The sequence below is a fragment of the Pseudophryne corroboree genome, chromosome 5 (assembly GCF_028390025.1).
Source record: "Pseudophryne corroboree isolate aPseCor3 chromosome 5, aPseCor3.hap2, whole genome shotgun sequence".
NCBI lineage: Eukaryota > Metazoa > Chordata > Amphibia > Anura > Myobatrachidae > Pseudophryne > Pseudophryne corroboree.
The window spans coordinates 406,409,423-406,425,718 of NC_086448.1; the positions used below are offsets into that span (position 1 = coordinate 406,409,423).

General features: G+C 41.8%; 7 pseudogenes; all 7 read right to left on the minus strand.

Annotated features, from left to right (window-relative positions):
• Positions 1 to 501: 501 nt before the first annotated feature.
• Positions 502 to 617, minus strand: LOC134930492 (5S ribosomal RNA; annotated as a pseudogene).
• A 780-nt stretch (positions 618 to 1,397) lies between these two features.
• Positions 1,398 to 1,516, minus strand: LOC134929827 (5S ribosomal RNA; annotated as a pseudogene).
• Positions 1,517 to 2,034: 518 nt separating this feature from the next.
• Positions 2,035 to 2,153, minus strand: LOC134930256 (5S ribosomal RNA; annotated as a pseudogene).
• Positions 2,154 to 2,260: 107 nt separating this feature from the next.
• On the minus strand, positions 2,261 to 2,378 carry LOC134931651 (5S ribosomal RNA; annotated as a pseudogene).
• Positions 2,379 to 2,710: 332 nt separating this feature from the next.
• LOC134930102 (5S ribosomal RNA) lies at positions 2,711 to 2,828 on the minus strand (annotated as a pseudogene).
• Positions 2,829 to 3,385: 557 nt separating this feature from the next.
• Positions 3,386 to 3,504, minus strand: LOC134930051 (5S ribosomal RNA; annotated as a pseudogene).
• Positions 3,505 to 3,611: 107 nt separating this feature from the next.
• On the minus strand, positions 3,612 to 3,730 carry LOC134931403 (5S ribosomal RNA; annotated as a pseudogene).
• Between the last annotated feature and the right edge of the window lie 12,566 nt (positions 3,731 to 16,296).

Here is a 16,296-nt window from a genome sequence, read left to right on the forward strand (position 1 = left end):
ATAAGTTTAAAAATGGAATGCACCAATAGATCGGTGTTGGTAGTATAAAAATACCTACAGATGCTGGTATTCCCAGGTGGTCTCCCATCCAGGTATGAACAAGTCCCAACACTGTTTAGCTTCCAAGATTAGAAAAGATTGGACATATCCCGTGTGGTGTGGCTGTAGATTTGCCTTGTGTATTCTGTTAGTGCTCTTCTACTTCTACCTGCTGGTACATAAATGAATATGTTTCAAAATGGAATGCATAAAGAGAACTGTGTTGGTTTTATAAAAATCCTACAGCACATAGTATTCCACGTGGTGTCTCATTCAAATTCTAACCAGGCCCAATACTGCTCATCTTCCAAGATCAGGGGAGATTGCTCATATTTAGTATGGTATGGCTGAAGACAATCTTTGAGGTTTCTGTTAGAGCTCTTCTACTTCTAACTACTGATACATAAATGAGTCGGATTCAAAATGGAATGCATCAAGAGAACGGAGTTGGTAGTGTAAAAATACCTACAGCACCTGGTATTCCCAGGTGGTCTCCCATACAAAAAAACAGTCCCAACACTGCTTAACATCCAAGAACAGATGAGATTGGGCATATCCAGTGTGGTGTGGCTGTAGATGAGCGTTGCAGTTTCTGTTAGAGCTCATCTACTTCTAACTACTGGTACATTAATGAATTAATTTCAAAATAGAATTCATCAAGAGAAAGTTGTGGGTAGTATAAAAATAACTACAGCACCTGCTATTCCTGTGTTGTCTTCCATCCAAGTACTAACTAGGCCCAACATTGCTCAGTTACTAAGAACAGATGAAATTGTGCATATCCAGTGTGGTGTGGCTGAAGACAAGCTTTGTGGTTTCTGTTAGAGCTCTTCTACTTCTAACTACTGATACATAAATTAATAAGTTTCAAATGGAATGCATCAAGAGAATGGTGTTGGTAGTGTAAAGTTATCTACAGCACATGGTATTCCCACATGTTCTCCCATTAAAGTACTAACCAGGACCAATACTGCTTAGCTTCCAAAACCAGTTAAGAGTGCGCATATCCAGTGTGGTGTGGCTGTAGACAAGCTTGGTGGTGTCTGTTAGTGCTCTTCTACTTCTACCTGCTTGTACCTAAATGAATAAATGTTAAAATGGAATGCATCAAGAGAACGGTGTTTTTTGTATAAAAATTCCTACAGCACATATTCCACAAGGTCTCCCATTCAAATACTAACCAGGCACAACACTGCTTAGCTGCCAAGCTCAGGGAAGATTGCATATATTTAGTGTGGTTTGACTGAAGACAAGCTTTAAGGTTTCTGTTAAAGCTCTTCTACTTCTAACTACTGGTACATAAATTAATAAGATTCAAAATGGAATACATCAAGAGAACGGTGTTGGTAGTAGAAAAATACCTACAGCACCTGGTATTCCCAGGTGGTCTCCCTTCGAAGTACTAACCAGGCTCAACACTACTTAGCTTCCAAGAAGAGATGAGATTGAGCATATCCAGTGTGGTGTGGCTGTAGATGAGCATTGCAGTTTCTGTTAGAGCTCATCTACTTCTAACTACTGGTACATAAATGAATAAGTTTAAAAAAGGAATGCATCAAGAGAATGGTGTTGGTAGTATAAAAATACCTATAGCACCTTGTATTTTTAGGTGGTTTCCCATCCAAGTACTAAAAAGGCAAAAAAATGCTTATCTTCCAAGATTAGATGAGATTGGACATATCCAGTGTGGTGTGGCTGTAGATTAGCTTTGTGGTTTCTGTTAGAGCTCTTCTACTTCTAACTACTGGTACATAAATAAATAAGTTTCAAAATGGAATGACATCAGGAGAACGGTGTTGGTAGTATAAAAATACCTACAGCACCTGGTATTCCCGTGTTGTCTCCCATCCAAGTACTAACCAGGCCCAACACTGTTTAGCTTCCAAGATTATGGGAGACTGGTCATATTCAGTGTGGTGCATCTAACTACTGGTACATAACTGAATAAGATTCAAAATGGAATGCATCAAGAGAATGGTGTTGGTAGTATAAAAATATCTACAGCACATGGGATTCCCGGGTGGTCTCCCATTCACGTACTAACCAGGCCCATCACTACTTAGCTTCCAAGATCAGGGTGGATTGGGCATACTCAGTGTAGTGTGGCTGTAGATGAGCTTTGAGGTATCTGTTAGAGCTCATCTACTTCTAACTACTGGTACATAAATGTATAAGTTTCAAAATGGAATACATCAAGAAAACGGTGTTGGTAGTATAACAATACCTACAGCACCTGGTATTCCCAGGTGGTCTTCCATCCAACTACTAACCAGGCCCAACACTGCATAGCTTCCGAGATCAGATGAAATTGGGCATACCAGTGTGGTGTGGCTGTAGATGAGCTTTATGGTTTCTGTTAGTGCTCTTGTACTTCTGCCTACTTGTCCACAAATGATTAAGTTTCAAAATGAAACGTATGAGGATATCTGTGTTGGTAGTATAAAATACCTAAAGCACCTGGTATTCCTGGGTTGTTTCCCATCCAACTACTAACCAGGCATAAAACTGCTAATCTTCAAACATTAGATGAAATTGGGCATATCCAGTGTGGTGTAGCTGTAGACGAGCTTTGTGGTTTCTGTAAGAGCTCCTTTACTTCTACCTACTGGTACATAAATGAATAAGTTTCAAAATGGAATGCATCAAGAGAACGGTGTTGGTAGTATAAAAATACCTACAGCACATGGTAGTCCCAGGTGGTCTCCCATTCAAGTACTAACCAGGCCCAACACTGCTTAGATTCCAAGATCAGAGGAGATTGGGCATATTCAGTTGGTGTGGCTGTAGATGAGCTTTGAAGTTTCTTTTAGAGCTCTTCTACTTCTAACTACTGGTACATAAATGAATAAGTTTCAAAATGGAATGCATCAAGAGATTGGTGTTGGTAGTATAAAAATACCTACAGCACCTGGTATTCCCAGGTTGTCTCCCTCCAACTACTCACCGGGCATAAAACTGCTTGTCTTCCAACATTAGATGAAATTAGGCATATCCCTGTGGTGTGGCTGTAGATTAGCTTTTTGGTTTCTGTTAGTTCTCTTTTATTTCTAACTACTGGTACATAAATGAATAAGTTTCAAAATGGAATGCATTGAGAGAATGGTCCTATTAATATAAATATAGCTACAGCACCTGGTATTCCCGTGTTGTCTCCCATCCAAGATCTAACCAGGACCAACACTGCTTAGCTTCCAAAAACAGGTCAGATTGTGCATATCTAGTGTGGTGTGGCTGTAGACAAGCTTAGTGGTTTCTGTTAGAGCTCTTCTACTTCTAACTACTGGTACATAAAATAATAAGTTTCAAAATGGAATGCATCAAGAGAACAGTGTGGGTAGTATCAAAATACCTACAGCTCCTGGTATTCCCAGGTGATCTTCCATTAAAGTACTAACTAGGCCCAATACTGCTTAATTTTCAAGATCAGACAAGATTGGGCATATCCAGTGTGGTGTGGCTGTAGTTGAGCTTTGCATTTTTTGTTAAGGCTCTTTTACTTCTAACTACTGGTACATAAATGAATAAGTTTCAAAATGGAATGCATCAAGAGAATGGTGTTGGTTGTATAAAAATATCTACAGCACCTGGTATTCCCAGCTGGTTTCCCATCCCAGTACTAACCAGGCCCAACACAGCATAGCTTCCAAGATCAGATGAGATTTGGCATATTCAGTGTGATGTGGCTGTAGACGAGTTTTGTGATTTCTGTTAAAGATCCCCTACAGTAGAGTAGCCACCACTCTCTGCTCAGCAGAAATAGGTCTCCTGAAATAGTTGTGCTCTTTCTGTTTAAAAGGGGTGATTAGTGAGAGAATCTCCTGGAAGGTAGGGTCATCCATACACAGGAACTTCATGAAGTCCTCAGAGTTGTTCTCCCGGATCTCCTTTAGCATATGGGAGATGGTATTTTGCCTCAGAAGCCAATCTTTGATCTAGCAGCTGCTCTTCTTGCTCCTCTTTTTTTTTTCTTTATGGCTTGTAGTGATGTCACCATAGCTGCAACAATACAAGCACAAGTCTTTCATTTACTCAAGCTTATGAAGAACAAAAAGAATGAACATGTTCTCTCCACAGCACTATGTGATCTGATTTTTCTTTGTTTGGGTTCTGTAACCACGCCCTGATCTGGCCCATTATGATAATCATGTTTACATCTAACGTGACTGTAGCCAGAATCGGAACAGTGTGTACGGTGGTACACTCAATTTCTTGTGATAGTTTGGACAGGAGGAGTTAGAACGTCGCAAGTAAAATTGTATAGGTGCGTACACGCATATCGGAGTGTTACCATCTTAAGTATAAAAACTTATAATGTCCAATATTCAAAGCAGGAGGCATCTGCTTAACCACTTAACTGACAATTTTTCCCTTCATAACCATTCATAACATTTATTTAAATATTATATTATGCACATCTGCAGAACGGATCTCCTTGTCAAAAACTGGGGGACACAGTGGGGCGATGTGGTCATCTGTGATCTGACCATGCCAGTTAAGGTGTTAAAGCAGTTATGCCCAACGTGTTTCGCTTATGGTGTAGACTTCATCAAGGGATGTAACTAATCAGTATTTTCATTATATGAGCATTACATCACTTTTACTATTACAAAAAACACACTGTGTCAATTGTACAGATATATTTTCAATATGCACTCTTGTTACATTAACTTATATTACTGAATGGGAATACAAAACCAGTATTAAAAATGTATTTAATCATATGTAGACTCCGTGGAACACATTTGGAATGCATTCCAGTTCCAATTTCTGGGTTTCATGATGTTTTGGATGCATGGTGACGTATTTCTACTTTTGTTTTAATGGAGTAATGCAATTGAAATGCAAACCGCAATTCCACTAGTTCCGGATTTATAGGTTTATTTGGTGACATATTTCCGCTTCCGGGTGGTCGGTGGAACACATGTGGAATGCATAGTGTGATTCCACATCGTTCATTTTTATTTTAAGTTGTGAACCCTTAATTTACAGAGTTTCTATGAGGTGATGGTGTTCATTTCTCTTTCCTTTAGTTATATGCTTGTAGGGAATCTGTTTTTTATTGAACTGATCGGTGCACTTTGGCCTCTTCTCATCCGGGTCCTGTATGTAGAAGGGCTATGGGAATAGATATGATGCATAAGCAGGGGTTAAAGTGGGGGGAACAGGGTGGAACTAAGTTCCACCACCTGTAATGGTAGGTCAAACTAGTTCCACCTCCTCCACAGCCCAACACCAGTGACATGCGGTGGGGTGAGCCAGGTGAGGCAGATCCTTTCCTGTCATACTAACATTTGTGTCAGAGTTTTGACTGTATAAACTATATGAAAAATCTAAGAATATGTTTGAAATATCTTCTTTGTATTATTGTACTCATTTTTATAGACAAAACTCTGAAGTAAAAAGTCTATGGCAGGTGAGGCACCCAATATTTTTGGCACATCTCTGATCAAAACTCACCAAATTTCCAGGAGTTTATACTGCTGTACCTGTGTATAATGTCCAGATGTACACTTTGGCTCATATATTGTGTGTTAATCTGGCTCTGGTGCAAGCCAGTGCCTCCTGAGCTATTTAGCTCACCGCATGTCCCTGTCTAACACAGTAATTCCAACAGAAAAGCCTGCCCTGCACACTCATCAATAGAAAATGCAGATGGCACTAGTGTCACTGATAAGATGCAGCCACCTCCTCCTTCCTCAGGCCCCAGCAGATCCTTAATTTGTGGTCTGTCCCACATGGTACACACTCACAATGTCTCTGTTGGATGTTGTTCATCCTCTCCAGAGGTCCCAGTGGCTTCTTTTTCTGGCACAGCATAAGTGATGTCAAACTGTTACTGTCGCTGTGAAGAACCATTAGGAGCAGCAGGCTTTGTGCTTGCTGAAGACAAGTTGAGAAGGGGCTAAAGGGACATAGAGAGGTGGGGAAGCTGCTGTAGAGAAAAAGGGCATGGAGCTGCTGAAGGGACATGGGCGGTGAGCTGCTGGAGTGACAGAGGCAGAGATGTGTATAAGGGGCACTACTGTGGGCATTATGCATTATGTGTAGAAGGGGCACTTATGTAGGCATTATGTGTGTAAGGGGCACTCACACATTATGTATATTACTGGCACTGAGGGGGGCACTATGTGTTAGGGACACTACTACTGGGGGCATTATATGTATAAGCAGCACTACTGCTGTGGGCATTATGTGTAAGGGGCACTACTGCTGTGGGAATTGTGTATAAGGGGCACTACTGTCAGCATTGTGTATATGGGGCACTACTGTGTAGCATAATGTGTATAAGTGGTACTACTGTCTAGTGTAACATGAATAAGGGGTACCCCTGAGTGATGTAAAATGAATAAGAGGCACTAATGAGTGACCAATGTGAATAAGGGGCACTTGTGAGTGTCGTTACATAAATAAGGGGCACTACTATGTGGTGTAATATGAATTGGGGGCACTACTTGTGGTGTAATATGAATGAGTTTGTACTACCCGTGTGGTGTAATTTGAAGTGGGGGTACTATTGTGTGACTACGCACCTTCCATGTGAGACCACTGTTCTTTTATAAAATTTGTAGTTTGCAGGCTGATGCCGAGAACCCCAGCACTGGCCCTGGCTCTGCTTAGTGGGAGGGGGAGGTAGGTGGTGGGTGGAAATGAGTTCTTCCACTTCTCCAGGACCACTTTAAGCCCTGTGTGTAAGAGAAGTTCAAATCAGAAAATTTTATATATATATATTTTTAATATACGTTGTGCCTCTCATAATTTGTCCATACTGGTGCCAGACCATGACAGAATTAGTGGATATTGATTATATGTTATAAAGTTCATATTTATATTGTTTTGTTTGCTTTTTTTGTTTATTCTTTGTTCTGATTTTTTGGTACCTTCCTGTATATACAATATGTCCCAGGCAGGGACTAATGTGGTCGATGAGGACCTGTTGAGGATTGCTGAGAATAATTTCTTATCACTCACAGATGATGATGCTGAGAGGATCTACTTTGACCATGTGGAATTCACTGAATTACCAGCTGAAACCTCATCTGATTTATTTACTAAGCTATTGCGAATGAGGAAATGTGAGACTGACTTGATATTGCATGGTCTGTTCCTGAGTGAATACCACAGGGCCAAGAGGATCCCAAGGGGCTTTAGGGTGCAAAATGTACCGACTTTGGGTAGGAGTAATCCTACGTTCTGTGCTAAGTGGTGCTCAGTCCTAAACAAGTGCTCATCTGACCTTATTTTACTGGTTATTGAAGAGGTGAGCACTGAGCTAAAGAAATTGCGTAGTGAAATAGAAATGTTTAAGGGTCTACATCTTAAGAAACTGACTAGTGATAAAACAGAACCCTGGCTTGATCGATTGAAAAATCAGGTTGATACATATCAACAGGAATTGTTACAGTTTAAGAGAAAGAAACTTGAAACAGTTAACACTGATTACAAACTACATACAGTGTACAGGTGGCTATCAGGGAATCAGAGCGAGAATAGGGGCAGGCGACCCTTTCGTCCACGTAGCTATAGAGATTTCACATATGGTGGCTTTACTTCAGCCCAATCATCATCAGATGGTGAGACCTCTGACTCTAATGATGGTAGATCACGACAACGACAACATTTTTTAGAGAGATTCTCATGTGTATCCCCCTTTCCAAAAACGAGGCGGATACGGAACCACCAAAGGCGGGGTGGGCAACACAACAAGAAGAGGTCGGCAGCCCAAGACCCAAGCCTGATATTTAATTTGTCATCTCACACATTAACGGAGGCTGAGACTGCTGTTTTGTCACTAGGTTTATCTTTCATTCCTACCGTTACACATGACCCTTTTGGTTGGACGGTTGATAATTATAGATTTGGCCGTAAGTTACGGCTTAGGGAACAGTTTGGTGACAATGTCTCACCTAGCAAGATGGATGCTCTGAAATTTAAAAAACCGAGTTATTACGACCCTGGGTCTCAGAATGCTAGTATCAAGACCTTCGTACGGATGACTGAGATTGACAAAAAAGAGGAGGTTACTATAAGACCTAGATACCATAACTTATCCAGTCAGCAGAGGGAAGCTCTTAAAGCATTGAAGAGTAATAAGAATATTACCATTCGCCCCGCTGATAAAGGCGGGGCGGTGGTAATACAGGATTGGACACAGTATGATCGTGAGATCCGACGACAGTTAGCAGATAATACTACCTATGTTAAATTGAAAGGCAATCCTACTGATAACATTAAGAGACTCATTGATACTACGGTCGATCTTGGTTTTCAGGCTGGATGGATTGATACGGATATAGTAGCCTATCTTAAAGTTGAATATCCTATTACTCCTATTCTTTATACATTGCCCTAAGTGCATAAGCGACTTGAGGACCCGCCGGGCAGGCCCATCATTTCTGCCCGGGGGTCTCTATTACAACCACTTGCAATGTATATCGATCAGTTTTTGCAACCTCTAGTAATGAAGACCACCAGTTATATTAGAGATACCACAGATTTTTTAGATAAAATTAAGAACTTTAGCTTCCCTGATGGTGAAGTTTGGCTTGTGACACTTGACATACAATCTTTGTATACGGTAATCCCTCACAAGGAAGGCATCGATGCTATCCGGCAACATCTGATTGAGGCTGGTCATACACAGCCTCCAGTTGAATTTTTGACTACCTTGGTTGAGTTGGTACTAAAACAGAATTACTTCATGTATGGCTCTGGGTATTTTGCCCAGATTAACGGTACTGCTATGGGCTCTAACCTGGCACCAGCATATGCCAATTTATATATGGCCATTTATGAACGTAATTTTATTTATCAACAGTTTGGTCATAAATGTTTATTATATGTTAGATTTATTGACGACATTTTTCTGTTATGGTCTGGCACTAGGGACGAAGTGACTAGTATGATAGATTCCCTTAATACATTAGATGAACCCATAAGGTTTACGTGCAATATGGATTTACAGACAGTCAACTTTCTTGATGTAACTGTTTGGAGAGATGGTTGTCGACTAAGTACAACACTGTTTCGTAAACAGATGGACCGGAACACTTTGCTGCAGGCCACTAGCCAACATCCTTCCACATTGAAAGAAAGTCTTCCAATTTCTCAATTTTTGAGAGTACTGAGGATAAATTCTTCGAGTGAACTTGCCCGTGATCAGATTAATGAAATGAAAACCAGGTTTTTACAACGAGGGTACTCACCCGATACACTGGACAGATGTATTAATAAAGCATATCATCGACATAGGTATCCGAGACATACTATGCCTAATAAGGCTTCTGAGAAGAGAATGATACACGTGAGCACTTACGATCACACCTCTCAGACTACGAAGAGGATTCAGGAACGACATTGGCCACTGCTAGCTACAGACCCTGGCTTGAAATTACATGGAATTAAACCCCCAATGTGTGCATATAGGAGAGGTCCCAACCTGCGCCAACTACTGATGCGTCCCACCATGCAACCTATTGTAGGGTCTGCATGTTGGTTACGCTCAGGAAGGACTGGTTGCTTCAAATGCAAGGGGTGTACTACCTGTAACTCGATGCTCAGTGGTAAAGATTTTCGCCACCCACATAATGGTACAAGAATATCCATTAAGCACAATTTGACATGCACTAGTGCTTTTGTGGTGTATATAATCATCTGTCCGTGTGGTCTCTACTATACGGGAATGACCAAGAGATCATTTAGGGAGCGGATGGCCAACCACAGATATTCTATTCGACAAGCCATAGAAACTGGTGCTTCTGACAAACCTGTGGCAATACATTTTCTACATGCTAATCACCAAGTTGCTTCACTACGGTGTATGGTGAGGGGCGGCGACCGGGTACTTTCTTTAAAGAAATGTGAAGCTCGTTGGATCTACAGGCTTGACACCATTGCCCCACGTGGCCTTAATGAACACAATCCTTTAAATATTTTCATTCATTAGTTGGTGAACGAGAATCATAGTTTGATTCTCCTTTCTATGAGAGGCACAACAAGTGTTATGTGTTATGTGTATATCTTATATGTTTAGTGTTAAGTGTTGATAGAGTAGGCTATCTTTATATTGTTCTAGATTTTTTTCATTGGATAGTCCAGTTTCCTGCCGGGTCCTCTTCTATAGCAGTCTTAGAATATTTTTATAAATATATTTAATATACGTCTAAGTAACATGTAGAGGGATCCACCTGCTGTATATACACTTGCCTGGTACCTTTTGTGTTGAGCGCTCCATATACAGTAGTCGCTGTATTGGAGTGGAGTGCCTTACATTCTCTCATCTACCTCAACCTATATGGTTAATATTGAGCTTTAAATAGATTTTATTTGATTAAAATACTAGCTAACTATGATATATAGGTGTTTTGTTACATGCAGCAATGACATTGGCTAGGCTGAGATTTATGGCATTGATGGTTTATTATAACTATATAGTGGAACGCAGCCCGCTGTACGTGTGGAGCGCATGTGATGCGCGTCCGGCATTTCCGGGTTTGCGTTCCACGAGGATGACAGGATGTGTCTCATTAGCTGGTGAAGTGTAATATAAGCACTTCCGGGTGCTTCCGGGTGTATATACTGTGCTTTTGCGTCTTCAACATTGGGTGAAATATACTGCAGCATTATTTGTAGATGCACTGTATAGTGCATCTGGTAAGTTGGTGGGTATTATATGCATCTGTGAACGTTTAGCTTGTGTCCTACGTTGTTGTTATTTGTAGTGAGCCGGTGGAACGCATATGATGCACTTCCGGTATTTCCGGGTGTGCACTGTGCCTCCCCGGCTGATGGTGGTTAGGAACAGGTGTGTATAATTGAACCTGCTGATATGTATGGTGTAACAGACCTTTGTGTTAGTGTTATCTTGTGATATACTTTATGCAGTGTTGGGGCGCCAGCATTGTCAGGTGTGGTCATTGATGACTGATGATTGTCTAATTAATGTTTGCTGTGTTGCTATATAAGGGGACCCGGTAGGCATAGTCAGTATGCTGTTAGCTGGCATGCTGACTGGATGTCTGCGGTGACTGTCTTGAAAAAGACCTTATAGGTCGAAACGTCGACTATTTATTGATGACTGCGATGAACTAATAAAAGCCTTTTAATTTATTGGACTGGTGAGTGCCCTCTTTTGAGATCTCTTTGGTCTCAGATACCTGGTATATGTGAAACTCTCCTTGTGGTTTTTTGAGGAGCACCCCTATATATGGATTTTTCTGATGTGAGTGCGGACTTTCAAAGAAATTATATATATATATATATATATATATATATATATATATATTATGACTCTTATACCAACTTTCCAATTTAATGGCTAGAGTAAAAGAGGACATGAGATCATCAAAGGGAACATACAATCAACAACTCTCAAAGGTTATAAAGAACATCATAAAAATATCAGGTCACAAAGTTATAAAAAAAGGTGCAATTTCATAACTATCGCTGAAACCATATGAGGTGATGGTGTTCAATGAAAAAATCCACAACATTTCTCTTCTGGACAGTAGATTAGCTAGGTCTCCAACTCTTTTACCCAAAATAACATGTTCTATGAGATGTTCCAGTTTGAAATTATGATGTTCCATAAACTGTCTTGATACTGTATGGCACAGGTTCTCAAACTCAGTCCTCAGAACCCCACACAGTGCATGTTTGCAGGTCTCCTCACAGAATCACAAGTGAAATAATTAACTCCACCTGCGGACCTTTTAAAATGTGTCTGTGAGTAATTAATACACCTGTGCACCTGCTGGGTTACCTGCAAAACATGCACTGTGTGGGGTCCTGAGGACCGAGTTTGAGAACCACTGCCGTATGGCATTCTACTTTGTTTTTTTATATTTTGGACGTGTTCATGGATACATAGTTTCAGAGTTCTTTGAATTTTTCTGACATATTTGGTAGTGCCAGAGCACTTGAGTAGGTAGATTACAGATGATGAATTGCAGTTCATGAATTGATTGATTTGATTGTATGATTTGAGTAACTGGAGTTGGAGAATTTTTTTCCATTTAGGTCGACCAGTTTGCAAATGTTGCACCTCCCACATTTCTAAAAACCCGTGCATTTGAGGTGGTGTGTCTCAGGGTTAGCTGGTACATCTCTTAAATGGCTTGGAAGGACGTTCTTCAAGTTTTTTGCCCTGTTAAATAAAATCTGAGGTTGAGGGGGAAGAATATCCTTTAGAATAGGGTCCATTGTAAGTATGTCCCAATGTTTGGAAATGGAGTCTCTGAGTAATCTGTCTGTTGTATGTAGTAACAAATGGTATAATGTCTTCTTCTTACTTACTTCATGGTGGCACTCAGCCACGAAATTATGGGGCCCATTTAACATGGATCACATTTTGTATATGATCTGGGCATGATTTTAATGCCCTGCAATGCAATCCTGTCGACTGGATGTATTATTCAGCACATGAAGGGACAGCAACTCCAAAAGGAGCCCGTCCCTGTGATGTGCTGTGATGGCTGCCGAGGGGTCTGCACATGCGCACTCAGCTTCTGACCGCAATGCACAGAGGCCACTTCCAGGGAGGGTTCTGGGGAAGCCCAGTCGGCTGCAAGTGTGAAGTATAACCCATAAGCTACTATTAGCTACCGCCATATTTACATGGCTGGTAGTTGCAGGGACCAATATCGGGACTGCATCGCAATCCCGATATTTGTAAATCTGGCAGCATCACATCCCCCATAGAAACCTATGGGGGATGTGGCTGCAGGCTGCAATGGAGGGATTGCAGCAGGTATCTGAGATTGGAGGTATCTGAGATATATGCTGCGATCTCTCCTTCTTACATACAGGTGTTACTTAATACTTCTGGCTAATTCCAGCAGGGAAAAAGCTGCAAATATACTATGTTAAATGGGCGCCGTAATGAGGCAGTGGCTCACCTGGCTCACCAATGTTGGAGTACATTGGTAAAAGGGGTAGTTATTTGTATAATGTGAGGTTTTATTTTAAGTGACATACACATTAGATTATACTTTTGCTATTTTTTCAATTTTATTTTTAAATTACCAGTACATGTGTGAACCAGTAAAAACTATATAATGCATGCATACAGATGTAACCATGCTTATTGTGGCTTCAAAACAGCAATACGTGCGCCTAGTCACGCTTGGCTGCAGCAATTGCCTCTCAATACATTCTCAATTATTTATTTATTACCATTATTTATAACACATATTCTGCAGTGCTTTAAAGAGAACATTTGACCATTCACATCAGTCCTTACCCCAGTGGAGCTTACAGTCTTTATTCCCTACCACATGTACATGCATACACATTCACGCTAGGGTTAATTTTGTTGGTATCCAATTATATTTTTGGATTCTGGGAGTAAACCGGAGTACCCGGAGGAAACCCAAGCAAGTACAGGGAAAATATACAAACTCCACACAGCTAGAGCTATGGTCGGAACTGAACCCATGACCTCAGTGCTTTGAGGCAGTAATGCTAACCATTACACCATCCGTACTGCCCAAGGGTATGTGGCACGATTAAGATCCACATGCATGCCGGACATACACGCATGGCCATCTTAATAGCAGTATAGGCCCCGGGGCAAAGCAATGCACTGGGGCCCCTACTTATCCTCCAGCGGAAGGGGTACTTTCAGCAGCAGCTTTGATGTTCTGTGCCCCCGATAGAGGGTATTCCATCTTCCACTCAGCATGTAGGACCTGGAGCAGTAATTTCTGCTAATTATTCCTTTTCTGCACAGATGGTGAGAGATGGGGTGGTAAGTAAAACACTAAACTGTAGAAGCGTACATTGGACTGAATGAAGGGGCCCCAGTACATGCCTCCCAGGGTAGTAGGGGAGGGGTGGATAGTGAAGTGGGCTTAATATTCCTCATTTTCCAGTGGGAGGGTAGCTTGCTTCATTGCAGATATCTCCAGTTCCTGAAAATAGATTTCTTAGCTTTGAATGGGATTAAAAAAAAAACTAGAGTCCCAGCTTTCAGGAGGTACTGGAGACTTGGGGATCAGAACTGCATACCAGGCGTGTGGAACTTCAGCAGGGACCAGCTGCTGGAAGGCTGATATCTCTGGTTCTGGGCATAGTAAAGGCAAGCTGCCAGGTTCATCCAAAAGGGGAGAGTCCCAGCACTTGGAGTATACCCTCAGAAAAACTATATGTCAAACAGTACCCGAGATATCTGGCTGGGAAGAGCAATTAAATGGCTCAGATAGGGGACCATTGATTTGATGTCGGATATCTCTAGTTCCCCAAGGCCGATTTTCAAAACTCTGGTACCCCTGGAAACAACGGAGATTCAGCTATCATCTTATGGCCCTTATACTCCTGGGGCTCTTGGGCAACTGCCCATTGAGGTCATACGAAAACACAGCTCTGCATGCACATGGTCGCGTAAAACAAGGCAAATTTACACCTAGAGGTAGCCACGCTGAGTGCGACTACATCTGTGTACGCATTTTTGTGGTTAATAAATGTAACAATATTTAAATGTTAACTGTATATATAGAAAGTGGGTGATACCCGCTGAGCCCATGAGGAGACTCCGGAGTCTGCCCCCACTGTAGAAGTGCAGGTAGGACCTGTGCTGCTGCTTCCTCATGGAGGTGTGGGAGGATGAGACACACACAGTGCCGGCGCTACCCGCTCAGCAAAGGGATGCAGTGCAGGGAGGCGCCAGGCAGGAGAGGCGCTCTCCCTGCTCTGTATCCCCGCTGAGTGAAGCGCTTTGAAGACAGTCCCCAGTCCCTCAAACAGCACATGAGAAGCGCTGCTGCGTGCTTATAAGTTACAGCTGTGGCAGCAGGGGCGGAACTCAGAGTTGCCGGGCTACAGCCTCCATTGTCCCCATCCCGTGTCTATCCACCTGGAGTCGCCGAACGGAGCACTGATGATCATCAGCTGCGCACCTCCCCCTTGACCCGGACCAGGCGCTTCAGTCGTGGGATGCGGACGTCGCATAACATAGGAGCACGACCCTGACCATGACAGAGGAATCTGGAGACAGTGCGGCCCTGCAGAGGAGTGCTGCGCTTCTGTCACTGTGTGACAGGGAGATGGGAGAGCAGCGGCAGCAGGCAATGGCTGAAAAAAGTAGAGACAAATACAATATTTTCCTAGTAAATGCAAGTCCTTGGAGGGGAAGGGGGGATTGATGGATGGATGGGGTGGCTGGGCTGCTGGGGCTGGCATGCATCTCATAGTCCTGGTCAATTTTGAAAAAGAAAAAACACACTTATACTGTATATATCTATATCTCCAGTATGTCCTACTCACATCTACGTAGTTCTCCGTATTTACTTGTTTTATGTTTAATAGTGCCAACCAAAGTGTTTATTGCACCTACTGAAATTCAGAGGGAAAGTTATCATGGCCCAGGGAGGAAGGGGGGGTAGGAGGGGGACCGGATGCATTCCATATTCCTGGTCACTTGTGGAAACTGTAAAGCCACGTTATGTTTTATGTTTTTACATGTGTGTGTGTGTGTGTGTGTGTGTGTGTGTGTGTGTGTGTGTATGTATATGTATATGTATATATATATATATATATATATATATATATTTCCAGATAGAGGGACAGCACTCACAGGTTACTTTTCAAATTCATATATTATTCATAGATCAACTGTACATCATCAATGTTTCAGTGCAAATAGCACCATCATCAGGATGCAGAATATAACAAAATTGTGACTTGAGTCACATTTTTGTTACATTCTGCATCCTGATGACGGTGCAATGTTGATGATGTACAGTTGATTTATGAATAGTATATGAATTTGAAAAGTCACCTGTGAGTGCTGTAACTCTATCTGGAATTATTGTCTCATGGTATCCCCGTGATTGGACTGGACACCAAGGTATTTGGTTGCCAACGGTTTTGGATACATTATATTATAGAGTTTTTTCAGAACCACCCCACACCTATTGAACAGTCACAGCGCAGCACATTTCCTACCAAATCCACGTTTGATCCACAATCCAATAACGCATCCATCAAATCCTTCACTAGACTCCAGGACAAGTCCATCCGCAAGTACGACAGTGCACAGCCGCACGTATACCGCAATTTGTCTACCCAGGAACATCAAGCCATCAAAGATTTATCTTCCTGCAACGATATCACAATTCGACCGGCGGACAAAGGGGGTGCAATTGTCATACAAGACAAGAGTTCTTACATTCAGGAAATTGACCGACAACTGGCGGATACTACCACTTATAAAAAACTACGCCATAATCCCACTGCAGCTTACAAGACCGAAATTGATGCCAT